Source organism: Elephantulus edwardii, unplaced genomic scaffold, assembly GCF_000299155.1.
Source record: "Elephantulus edwardii isolate Elephantulus edwardi_28Jun2011 unplaced genomic scaffold, EleEdw1.0 scaffold00029, whole genome shotgun sequence".
Lineage (NCBI taxonomy): Eukaryota > Metazoa > Chordata > Mammalia > Macroscelidea > Macroscelididae > Elephantulus > Elephantulus edwardii.
The window spans coordinates 19,468,776-19,482,724 of record NW_006399779.1 but is presented as its reverse complement, the minus strand read 5'-3'; positions in this window follow the sequence as shown (position 1 = coordinate 19,482,724).

The following is a 13,949-nucleotide window of genomic DNA, read 5'->3' as shown; positions in this document are numbered from 1 at the left end:
ATAAAATATAATTATAGAAAAAAAAAAAGAACTACCCTGCAAACAGAAAGGTCAGTCGTTCAAAATCCAGTCATTGTTCCATGGGGGAAAGATGATCACTTTCTCGCTGTGCTGTTTACTCCCTCTGAAAACCCACTAGAGGGTCAGCTATGGGTCAATTCCAACTTGATTACACACAGCGTCACTTCAAAAGACTAAAGGTCTATATAACACATTGCAAGGACCTTGTCTTACTGAAAATACCATTAGGACAACTTCACTTTAGGAAATAGTTTCTCAATCCATATTCTTAACGTGAAATTTCAGGAATTCTCAGTGTATGCCAAGGTGTAGAAGAGAAGTGATGTTAAGTTATACAAGTTTGCAGATTTTCCTTTTTTAATACTCTTGAGAGGAAGCCTCTCGCTTTTTTCCTTCACTTTCTAAAGTTGATCCTGAATGTTTCCAGCGTAATTTCTTGGCTAAGCATTACTGAATCTGGGGGATGTGTAGATAAAAAGGAAACATGAAAAAGAAGAAACATTTACTTAACTTTGGAAGTGGGCTGAAAACAGACAGGCATTATGAGACTATTGATAAGAAGAGAGGGCAAATGAAACAGATCTATGTTTGGCAGGCTTCAGGATACTTTCCTACGACAGTTTGGGTAGGAGTTCACTCAGAAGGCATTCTGGGTGTTGCTTGGGAGGAAGGGTAAGGAAGTAGCTTAGTATACGAGAGGCATTTAAAGGGAGAGAATTGAAGACAGAGAATTTGTTTTTAAAACAGTTCTGTGTGCTGTCGTTGTTATGTGTCCTCCTGTGGACTCTTACTCACTGAAACTCTATTAACAACAGACATATAAGCTGAGCCTAATTCTCCACCTCCCACACAATTTCCAATGTACTTAGACCCATTGTTACAGTCACTATGTCAATCCATCTTCTTGAGAATCTTACCCTAATTTACTGACCTTCCAACTTTTCAGGCATAGTGTCCCTTTCCAAGAACTGGTCTCTCTTGACAACATGCCCAAAGTATGCAAGATGAAGTCTCATAATCTTTGGTTCTACAGAAATGTGGTCTCTCTCTCTCTCTCCCTCCTATCTTCACATTAGTTTGTTAAACTTAACAAACACGGACAGAATTAGAAAACGAGCTAATTGGTACTCAGCCTAAGTCTTTGTTCCAATGTGTCATCTGGAATCATCTTTCACTTACTTGAAAGTTTAAACCTTGGAAATTATTCTGATTTGAGACAAAGACATTCGATAGGCAGTGTGGGAAACGTGAAATCACTCTTTTGATAAATGTTCCTTCTGGGAAAAGTGTGTTAAAAAGTATATGTTCTGTAAGAAGAAGACTCAAGCCATTACACCCTGGTAAGTATCTGGATGTGAGTTCAAGATGGCTATCATGTGAAATTACCACAGATGTCAGCTGAAAGAATACGGTGCAAATGGTCCAAATGATAGTGTTTCCACGTGCTTCATATGCATACACAAGTTGAACAATGAATAAGGCACATGAAAGACCAGAGAAGGTAAAGTACTCTGACTTTAGTGAAGAATGTTGAACAGACTGCGGAAAGATTACATGGATATATCTTTGAAGAAGAAGTGCAGCCTCCAGGACACTCCTGAGAAGCAGAGGGAGCCTTTGTCTTATGTACTTTGAGCATTCTATCAGGGGGTGCAGTAACTGGAGAAGGACATCCTGTTTAGAAAAATAGAGAGGAATTGAAGTAAAAGACCGTTATGGAGATGAACTGACACAGTGACTGCATCAGTGGGCTTAACCACAGCTGAGATCATGAGAATGGTCTGGAGTAAGGCAAGGTTTTCATCAGTTGTACATAGGTTCACTATGAGGGGAGGTCAACTTAAAGGCACTTAAAAACAACAACAATAACAACAACAACAAATCACCAAGAAAAAATACCTTATGCTTTCTATGTATGACAAAACTTCTAGAGACTAGGGAATTTAACTGGAGTACTGGGATCTTTCAAGTAAAGTTGTATATTGTGATAAACACACACACTGAGACATTCTCCATTGGTTAGTTATATTCTCAGTGGCTTTTCAGTTAGATAATGACTTGAAGGAATGAAGGCTTTACCTTCAGAAGCTTTAGAACATTATTTTCTCCCATGGTATCTCTTTGATAAAGTTTAAAAGTTAGAACCTCTACAGGAACCTTTTGTAAGTCCAAGTGAATAAAATGTAAAAAAAAAACCCTCATAAAGCAAGTTTTCCAATTGTCATGATTATGTTTTCCGTAGACTATTTCTGTGGTGCGAAGGGTTTATTGTTCAAAATAGCTTTCCTATCCAATGATTGTCTTTGACTTTGATTGCCACATGAATGGGCAGGGACATGCAAATAGGGTGTGTTAGCCTATCCATGATATTGTATTTCAAGGTGAGTTTGGCCTTTAATTCAGCAGCAGAAATAGAGACTATCACAACCAACAAAGAAGAAGCAACATATGAGAATTGAGAATCTCATGACCAACAAAGAGAATGCAACATGTGCCCTCAGGAGAGGGTCTTGTGCCAGCCAGACCTGCAGGGGAAAAGAGAATCAGACAACTGACACAAGACAGAGCTGACCTGGACTGCTCCCCTGTGGAACCATAACCATAGGCCTTTGTCCAAGCTTACTGGAGAACTTGAGGGGAGAAACCATAATTGACAGGACTAAAAGAAGCTTTGTAACACTGGCCTAAATCCACAATACTGGAGGTGGAAGATCCTGTGAGTACATTTCAGAATTTGTCCTGACTGAGAAATTGTATCTTGTTAAGTTCACTAATTGTAAACCATAATCATGTTCTGTGTCATCTGTAAGCTATTGCAATGAATTTCAGACCCTGTAGAAGAGTAGGATTGGTGTTGGACTTGAAATGAAATAGGCATGGGAACATGGGGAATGTGAATGACCTCATGGGAATTGGTAATGTGTTATGGACATTGTTGATGGGGGCAGTTTCCCCTTGTAGAAGTTAGTAAACAACAGACTTAACCTTCTTCATGTCACTCTTGATCTTTTTACAATTTCAAGACTTGACAATAAAATTCAGTGGGTAGGTACAAAATTTAATGCCAAATTAAATCCACAGACAGTGAAGGATAAGAAGAGATATATCAATTTTACAAATTTGATGAATTTTACCTCATTTTTTTTAACCAAAAGAATTTCCTCCCCAAAGATCATTCTTTAAATGTTGCATAAAAAAAGCAAAAGCCTTTTCTCTTGGAAAAAAAAAAGTTCATAGTGAATACAAAATAGGGGCTTTGTATTCTGCCTGGGTTCATTATACTAAACTACCATTATAAAAACACTTCTTTTTTTTCCTCCCCTGAACAAATTATTTGTAGTTACAATGCTATCTGAGTCAGATGTCCTTGTGTGACAAATATGGAATCCCTGGTAAATACGTTAAGCAAGATGACTCAGGCTTGATCTAAAATATTTAACACCTTCTGTGCATAAAACACTACATGGTGTCCCAGGTGGGCTGCAAAGCAAGCTTCTTTAAGACTAGTTGGCTGGTCTAGTAGGGGAATATCAGCCCACGTCAGTATTTATATGCCCTATTTAAGAATATAATAAGCACTGGTGGTGTAAAGTTTTTGTTCTTCCGTAATAACCAGAGAAGGTCTGTGGTCTGAACATAGTCAAGAGCTCTGTAGGAGACAGACCCTGAAATCAACTTCCTCAAAGATTACAGCCAAGAATATATACGTTTTGAGAATGTTCTCTTCTGTCAATTTACTGTACTGAGGTAGCTTGGGGTTGCTGTGATGCTGAACCTTGGGCCACTGAGGTATCAAATGCTATAATGGTTACCATGGTAGACAGTGTTTGGTGGAGCTCCCACTTTAAGACAGGTTTGGAAGCAGGAGTGGCATCCACTTCCTAAGGAACATGCCTGTAGAAAATCTATGAATTTTGAGAAATGATGATAGCTACAGAACAGAATTTAGGTCTTTTGTTCATAGGATCACTATGAGTCGTGCTCAACTCGATGGCAATCAACAACAATTATAACAGTTTAAGAATATAAAACCAGAAATTAAATCAGTCTAGTCTAGTTGATTCCAACTCTCTGCAAAGTAAACTAGATCTTAACCCTTTGTACCTTTAAGAATCTTCTGTTTAAGGATAGATATAATGGTGGTTTTTATGAGATTGGCAGTCATTCATTTGAAATTGATCCTTGAAGTTGACTTGAAGATGGTTAGATAGAGAAGTAAATACAGTCTCTGCCGAGCTCAAAACAGAGTCCTCCACCATCAAGCCCTGTTTAAAGGAGCAACCCTCTCCCCTCAAGTCATCTCCAAAGTTGCTGGAGCAACAGAGAAGTTTTTGGATTGATCTACTTTAGTTCAACAGGGGTAGGAATAGATTGTAGATGATATCTTCTTAGTTTATGCCCATTTAGTTTTATGTTTTTCCATAGAAGTAAAGAGTTGGCAGGCATAAAATTTAAAGAGACTCTTACCATGTTGTTTTTAATCTTTCCTTTTCAATGTGCTTATAAATAGCGTGGTAAACTGTGAGCCTCTTTCCTTTAGAAATGCTGATACCCTGAGGGCTTAGTTGGTTTCAAGGCTTTTTGCAGGGAGTTGCATTACTCTGGTTTCTTTGAAAGGAGTGCAGTTATTAAAATAGCAATGATTGTAGCTACTTGGTGGATCAGCTCTAAAAATTGGTGCAGCCTAGGATCTTGTTTCTAAAACTCACATGCACTTAAATGTGTTCGTGTAAAGATGTCAACTGATTGCGGTGGCAAGAGATGAAAGCTGAACAATTCCTTTCTCCTTGTCACTCCCTTGTAGTCTACTTACTGTCCTAGAGGGAAAAATCATTTAAAAGTCTGATTTGTAATGAATCGTGTCAGAGTAATAAAATACTCAGAACATGACTCCTTCTAGATTTTGGGAACAAAAAGGTATGGGGAATTTTTATAACAATAAGATTTTCCCCCACCTCTTTTTACTGATTAATTCGGAGTCATGGCATTGTTATGTAGGTCAGAATCAAATGCCAATCAATGCACAGAGGTTTGTTCAGTGGCTTATTTTTCAGAAGCAGAACGTCAGGTTTTACCTGTGAAATGCCGATGGGTGGACTCAAACCCTTAACTTTTAGGCTGGTAGCTGAGAGAATACTTACTTATGATTCGCTACTATGTCCTTTCTCGGTTTGACTATTCTCCAGGAGATTTTGTCATCTTACACTGAAAATACACTTCTTCCATAGAAAGCCAAGAAGGCATGGTATCTTAAGAATAGCTTTATTATTTCCAACACTTCCTACACACCAGGACAAAAATACCATTAGTATAGAGTTCCAAACACAATCCGCTTCCTACTTTTGGCTGGAACTTCAAAAGGGAAAAATAAAGGCACGTGAAAGTGTTCACATCCAACCCACTTGAGGTTTGGAGTGTTAAAGCAATTCTGAAGCCTTCAGACAGGACTCTTCAACCAGATGAGTTCACATAGCCTCGGATAACTGCCTCTCTTCCTCACACAGGTGGGTTATTGATCCTTCTACCCTCCGTGTTTCACCTGACTCTGTCTCCATCCACTTCTTATCTCTCACTTCTTTTCTTTTTTTTCTTGTTCTCAATTTTCTCTGTATCTCAGTCTGCATTTTCCCTTCTGGTCAATGTTTCTGCCTTATGGCTTCCCAAATGTGGTTTTTCTCTCTTCAACTTTTCTAAGTTGTTGGTTATATTCAGTGAGCTAATTTCTGTATTTCTTTTTTCTTTTTTCTTTGTGTGATGCAAGACATTTATTCTAAGAAAAGTTCAGGGCATGCTTCCTTCTGGAAGATTTTTCTTAATATCATAGTTAGTCCTCCAAACTGTTAGCATAAACACATTCTACTCACCTTTATTTTTTGGAAGCCAGTAATCATACTTTTTTGGAACATTCATCTATTTTTTTTTTAAATTTTATATTGGTTTGCCTGCAAAGTTCATATACATTGTTTTTCACACCGGATCTTTCTTCTTTCCTTTTCCCATCCTTCACTCCATTCATCTTTTGACCTTGCTTAAAGAAGATATCCTAAAAGGAAGGATTTTATGCCTGTTAAGTTTCTCATTTGTTACTACATACTCAGTGGACACTCCCCAAACCACTAATATGCTATACGTGATCATTTAATTTTGTAAAATGTTAAATGAGTTACACTATTCACAGTGAAAATCAAAGAGCTTATGTGGTATGTGCTGATCATCTACTTGTACTTCTTAATGTATTTCATTTTGTTATTCTTTAGAAAAGATATTGTACATTTAGTTGTTTCGAATAATATTTTAATCATATTATTTGTTTCTCAAAATTTTATATAGAACAGCTCTCCTCAAATTTCAAGCAGTGTATCAATTCCCTGAAGATCTTGCTAACATATATATATATGCTGAGTCCCAATCCTTGCATGCTCTGATAGGATATGTCTGGATTGAACCCTTGAACTTAAGTATCAAATCAGCTTTAAATAAGGAAAATGCTATTGCTCAGACCATCACATTCTGAGATTAACTGGGACAGATCACTGCACATCATTTATGACTTGCTTTTTGTGCCAAAAATGATATTGCATGTGTTGTTGATGGACAAATGTTTTGGTTCCTACTGCTGCTATAAAACAAATATCAAACGTGATTTGGTTTGAAGAACAGAAAGGCATATTTCCAGTTATAACTCTTGAGATTAAATGTCCAAATCCAGGTATCAGCCATGTTGATTTCTTCTTTGTTAGTAGTGACTCTTTGTATTCCTTGGTTTTTCATCATTTCTTGACACACAGATGACTATTACATGTCTTGGTCGCTCTCCTGTCTCTATGTCTAGTCTGTAGTGGGTTTTTTTTATTGTTGGGGTTTTTTTTTGTTTCTTTAATGAGTCAGTAGTGAATCCAGGATCCACTTAATTTAGTACCTCAGTATTGCTTCCAATTTCATCAGAAGCCTACAACAATGTAAAGGAGTGAAAATGTGCATGTAACAAACAATTATGAAATAGAAATCATACTCCATCCTTTGAAGATTGTTGTTTTTATTGTTAAGTGCTGTCAAGTTGTAGATGACTCATAGAGACCCTATGAACGAAAGACCTGGACACTTGTATAACTTTCATCATTTCTCCACGTTCATAGAGCTTCCAGGGGCAAGCTATTTCGGAAGTGGATGCCAGTCCTGCTTCCAAGCTTGTGTTAATCTGGGAGCTCCACCAAACACTGTCCAGCATGGGTAACCATTATCAATCACATTTGACACATCAGTGTCACAGTGTTTAGCATCACAGCAACCACAGGTTACTTCTGTACAGCAAATGGACATACCAGTGCTTTGCCACTTAGATGAATGTTTGACAAAAAAAAAAAAAAAACAAAACAAACCAATTAAAACCGGCCCTGAGGACTACAGACTAAAATCACCTACCTTTGACATGGTAGCGTCACTTTCTGTCCACTAGGCCAACTGAGCTCGTTGTTGTTGTTGTTAAGTGCTGTTGACTTGTAGATGACTCATAGCAACCCAATAAACAAAAGATCTGAACACTTGTATAACTTTCATTGTTTCTCCAAGTTTATAGGGTTTCTGGAGGCAAGCTATTCTGGAAGTGGATGCAACGCCTGCTTCCAAGCTTGTTTTAATTGGGGAGCTTTGGCCTAGTGGACAGAGAGTGATGCTACCAAGCTAAAAGTAGGTGACTTTAATCTGTGGCCAATTAAAACAAGTTTGGAAGCAGGAGCGGCACCCACTTCTGAAATAGCTTGCCTCTGGAAACTTTATGAACTTAGAGAGATGATGAAAGTTATACAAGTGTTCAGGTCTTTTGTTCATAGGGTCAGTATGAGTTATCTATGATTTGACGGCACTTAACAACACCAACATAGAGAGAACTTAGTTGGCCTAGTGGATAGAAAGTTTGAAGATTAAGGAGCTAAATTTCATAAATAGGGAAAGACAAATAGTAGCTTCTTGTCATAGCTGCCTCGCTTTGGTCCTTTCTTTACTACTTTGCAGATACGAATTGCTCCATATTGTGGCTTGAATGGTAACAAGAAAATCAAGGTTTGCAAGCTGCCAAACTCTGAATAAAGGTGTATAATAGCTGAATGAACAAGCAGTCATTTCAAGACCATAAATGTTTTAGCAGTATACTGTGCCTGTTAAAATTTATATCAACTCCTTTTTTTCTGAGTTTGGGAGTGATTTTTATTTGACTGACATGAATTTATGAAGTTTATTGGAATATATTCATAATTCTTCCTTTATATGTTAAAAACAAAAACCAAAAGACAAAAACCAAACCCCAAATACTTAAAGATGAGAAAATTTAAGGTACTTCCCCAAGCTCACAAATAATGAATTTTTCAGAGAAAATTATAATTCTCTAACCACGTTAAGGACTGTAGTCTTCAATATGGATTGAACGTCAACATCAGGAAAACAAAGATTCTCACCACTGGACCTTCATGTTGGATGGAGAAGAGATTGAGACTCTTGATAATTTCAGCTTACTTGGTTACACAGTCAACTCTCTTGGCTCCAGTAGTGAGGAGATCAAAAGACAAACTGAACTGGGAAAGTCTTACATCAGGTAGGTACCTCTCTAGAGTACTGAAGAGCAATGTCAGCCTGGAGACTAAGTTGTAGCTGATCCAGGCCATGGTCTTCACAATTCCTTGCTATGCATCAGAAAGCTGGACAATAATTACTGACAATAGAAGAATGATTGATACCTCTGAGTTGTGGTGCTGAAAGAGTGTTGAACACACCGTGGATCCAGGAGAACAAACAGGTTTGTCCTGGAGAGGTGAAACCCGGCTGCTCCCTGGAGGTAAGGATTTTGAGGCTCTGTCTCACATCCTTTGGACACGAGGCCAGAAGAGACCACTCCTTGGAGAGAGATATCATGCTCGGAAGTATGGAGGGACAACGCAGGAGAGGAAGGTCCAGGATAAAATGGTTGACTCAGTGACGGGAGCAATGGGATTAGATTTGTTGGAGATGATGAGACTGGCTCATAATAGGGCACCTGTCAGAGCTAATATACAGAGGCTTGCTGTGAGTTACAGGAAACTCGATGGCACATAACAACAACAAAAACAACATGTTAATAATATATTCCACTTTGCCTCCTATAGAATCCAGGTAAAATCAAGGTCCTGACTTTCATTTCCAGTCTATTAGCTTTGTAAAATGGCATTTTGAATACTCTCAAAAAGAAAATAAATTAGATTGTATTGCTGTTTGAATGTTTAGCCCACATTCTTTTTAAAAAAGAAAAAAATTATTGACTCCCTTTAATCATGATGTCTGGCACTCTGCTATATTTGCTTCTTTTAAGCATATAAAAAGCTAGCTTTGTCTTGGGTTAATTGGTGTAAATTGGGTTAATCCTTTTGGACAGAGATAATGTAGCTCTAAGTTGACATGTAATGAAAGACTTAATTAATTTTATGAAGCAAGTTGACATTTTGTCATTAAGGAGTTTCTTTCTTTTTCTTATAGGAACCCTGCTGGCTTGGTGGTTTAAACATTTCCCTTCTGACCACATGGTCGACAGTTCAAACACAAGCTACTCCTGGGAGCAACATGGGGCAATCTGTGTCTGTAAAGGTTACAGCTTTTTAACTCCATGGAGACTATTTTATTTTGCTTTTATAAGTATTCAATAAACTGGAATCTGATGTCAACAGGTTTAGTTTTGTTTTGGCTTTTGATGTTATTGTAGTGACTGGTATTTTTCTCTTCTCTTTCCCCAATACACATCATTTATGCCATTTTCTTTGGTGTCAAAATGGTATCATTGAACACGATGTGTTTTGCAATGTATCTGACTGCTGTGTGGTTCTGAAAGCACCGCTTTTTTTTTTTTTAAATGTTGGTTTTAATTTGACTCCTAGTTAGGCATTTTGCAGATCATATTATTATTCTTAGGGATCTGTAATGGTAAGGAGCTACATTGACAGCCCAAAGGCAAGTGGTTCAAATCCACCAGCTGTTCAGCGGGAGAAAGATAGGTGTTCTCCTCTCTTGTGACTTACAGCCTCTGAAAACCCACTGGAGGGTGAGCTACGAATTGGTTTCAAGTCAGCAACACATAACAAGAGCAACAACATTATTGCTTTTCATTTGCCATTGCAAATTTTTATCAAGAGACTGGTTTTGTCTTCATCAGATACTATTACAGGAAGCGCTGGTGTTCTAGGGGCAAGAAACTGCGCTGCAATCCCTAAAGGCATGTGGTTCGAGGCCATCATCTGCTCTGTGGGATGGCCAATCTCCTCCCATGTGATTCACTGCCTCTGAAAACCCACAGGACGGTCACCCATTGGTCGGTTCTGACTCTACAGTACACAACGACAACATATAACAGGTTACTCCTTACAGTTTTTGGTGACAGAGAGAAAAAAAAGAAAAGAAACTTTTAAAGATTTGTAGCATGGCTCGGATGTCAGGCGTGTGCATGTCTTACCCTGCTTGTATTATTTAATTTTGTAAGAAAAGTTTGGAATTTACTTCTATGCCTTTCACCCATCAAGTAAGCACAACTTTTCTGTTCTCAGTGCACCAGGATGGACAACATAGGTTGTAATCTCATATAGGCCCATGTTTGTAGTATAACATCCATATTTACTGTAGCAATGACTTTGAGATTAGTTCACAATGTGGGCAGATCTTCAATTTTGTTCAAATGTCCATCTCTTTTCTGTGGTATTTTTAGGAGAGGAGGACCTTGTCTTTCATACCAGTAGGCTATCTTAATTGATCCAAGATAAATATTGTACTTCTCATCCAATTTTCATTGATGGTATAGAATTGTAGTTGTTCTTTTTTTTTTCTTTTTCTTTTTTTGTTGTACCTTCCAATAAGATCTGACTGGTACAGGAGGAGATTGTCCTTCCTTTTCTAGAAAAGCATCTGGTGGATTCGAACCGCTCACCTCTGGGATTGCAGTGCAGCTTCTTACCACTAGGTCACCAGAGCTCCCCAAGTTGTAGCTTTTATTAGATGCATAGAGTCCTCTTCAACTGTCAGCAAGTCCTATATACAATCAGATTGTTCCTATATATAGTCAGTATGTTCCTTAGAAGGAAGGATGGTGAGACTTTATTCACATATTATGAGGATGTTATCAGGATGGGCTAGTCTTAGGAAAATGATATCATGCTTAATAAGAAGGTTAACAAAAGAAAGGAATACTCTTTCTTGGATAGATGGATTGACACAGTGATGGCAACAGGCTACGTCCCAGACAGATGTGTCTGTGTTATTGGGAGTCTGTGTAAGATTTAGTGTTGTTGTGTACCATGGGGTCAGAACTGATCCATGGCTGACCCTCTGGTGGGTTTTCAGAGACAGTGAATTATACGGAAAGAGATTGTCCATCCTGTTGACGTGGAACAGCTGGTGGATTTGAACCACTTGCCTTTGGGATTTCAGCCAGTGTAGTTTCTTACCACCAGGTCACCAGAGTTTATGGTTAAGTATGTATAAATCAGTTTTAGCTAATGAGACATAGAGCTAGCACGGTCTAGTGGATAAGCAGTTGCACTGCCAACACAAAGACACATATTTGGAATCCACCAACTGCTCTGCAGGAGAAAGATAAGCAGTATCTTCCCACGTGATTCACAGCCTCTGAAAATCTGTTAGAGGGTCAGCTATGAATAATCGTTTTCAACTTGATAGCACACAACAACAAGCAATGAGACGCAAGGAAGGATTGATGAGATCTTTTGAGATCTTCACTTCTGAAAAATAACACGTTGGAAAAGATAAGGTCCTTTCTATCTCCGCAATGTGGCTAATCTGGATAGAAAGTTTGGAGCTCCTGAAGTCATCTTAAACTCAAACCCATTGCTATTGAGCCAGAACCAATGTAGAGCTGACCCTCATCAGATTTTTGGAAGCTGTAAATCCCACAGAGAGGAGATAACTCATCTTTTCCATGGAACCACTGGTCGATTAGAACCACCACAGAGACATTGTCTTTGAGTTGGCAGTGAAATTGAGGACTACCCCATCAGAGCTCCTGTTGTGTTTTTGTTGTGTGTTGTCACATTGTAACCAGCCTCTGGTGGGTTTTCAGAGGCAGTTAATCACATGGGAAGAGACTACCCATTTTCCGCCCACAAAGCAGCTGGTGGATTTACACCCCTTTGCCTTTGAAATTGTAGTGCAAGGAAACTTACTTGATTTTATTTTTTATAAGTAGATGGCCAGGCATTTCTATCATGGAGGGCTTGAGTGGACTCAAATCACCAACCTTTTGATTAGCAGCAAAACACATATCCCTTTATTCCACTCAGAGACTATCATTAATTAGAGATCATGTCACTGAAACAAAAACATTTAGATAGAATAACCCCTGACTGGATATGAAAAAAATGGAAAGATTAATTTTTAAATCAGAAGCAATTGCAGAACATGACTGACAGAATATGAATTCGAGATTCTGAAGAAGTCCTAGAAGTCTAGTAAACACCGGATCCACACATCTGGAGTTTCATATCTGGTGTTCTAGCACCCATTTCCTCTGGCAGAACTGTCAGTGATGTTCTAGTCTCATTTCATCATTACTCCCTCTTTTCCATAATTCCCAGTGGTAAAATGCCAGGAGCTTTTCTTGGATCTTATCCTTATGTCAACTTTCCTAATTTCAAAACCTTTTCACAGTGCAATATGGTTTCCAATTTGTGCTCTTAATTTCTTTTTCCTGTCTTGGTATCAAAGAAATATGCATATGTTAGAACTTTATGTAATGCCACCACATGATGAAGGCATAAATACTATTAGTATATATTAGGTGGAAAAAAATTCAAAATGTTAAAAATAGATCTTTTTATTGTGGCATATTTCCAATTCTGTCCCTGAATCTTGCTCTTAAGTCCTTAATTGAAATAACTCTTGTGTTTCAACTGTCTGTCAAACAGTGTTGTTGTTGTTAGGTGTTGTTGAATTAAATACTACTGCTCATAGTGATCCTATGAACAACAGATCCGAACCTTGTCCTATCCTTTCATATCCCCACCATCTCTAACACACTCCAACCCTTTGTTATAGTCACTGTGTTAATCCGTCTTGGTAAAGGGCTTCCTCTCTTTCCCTTGTCCCTCCACCTTTCCCATCATGATGCATTTTTCCAAGGATTGGACTCTCCTGACAACAGGCCTGAAGTATACAGATGAAGTTTCTTTGCCTGTTTGTATGTCCTCTAAGACATAATAGTTTGTTCTTCTGGCAGTCCGTGCGATATTTAGTACTTTTCTCCACAACCATAATTCAAGGGCATTGATTCTTCTCTTGTCATCCTTATACATAGTCCAACTTTCAGATGCATAGGAAACAAGTGAAAAAAACACAGTTTATTAAATGTACCTTAGACTTTAAACACACATGAGCAAAATTAAGTGTTCTAAAATTCTTATTCTTCTCATTGGTAGCCATATTTTTTTTATGATCCATACAGTCAAATGCCTTTGCATAGCCAATAAAACAGAACAAAACCTCTTCCTGGCGTTCTCTGCTTCAGTCATGATCCACCCGACATTAGCGAGGATGTCTCCTATTTGACAACCTCTTCTGAATCCAGCTTAGCTTTCTAGCCTTTTCCTGTCAATAGATTGTTGAAGCCATTATTATTATTAACATTATTATTATTATTCATTTTAATGAAAATTTACAGAGACTGGATTTTCATTCATTCATTGTTGCACTTTTCTCCCTGCTCACCTGTCCCACCCAATTTGCTCTTCTGTTTGAAATAATGAAAAATTCTTTCATTGTTATACAATCCCTAACCCCAAGCCCACTCCACTATGCAGCCTTTATTCTGGACTCCTGTCATAACCTTTTTAAACAGTTCTCTCCCTCATTTGTTTCAATGCAGTATACATAATTTATCCCATCTTTCTCCATCTTCCCTCAACCCC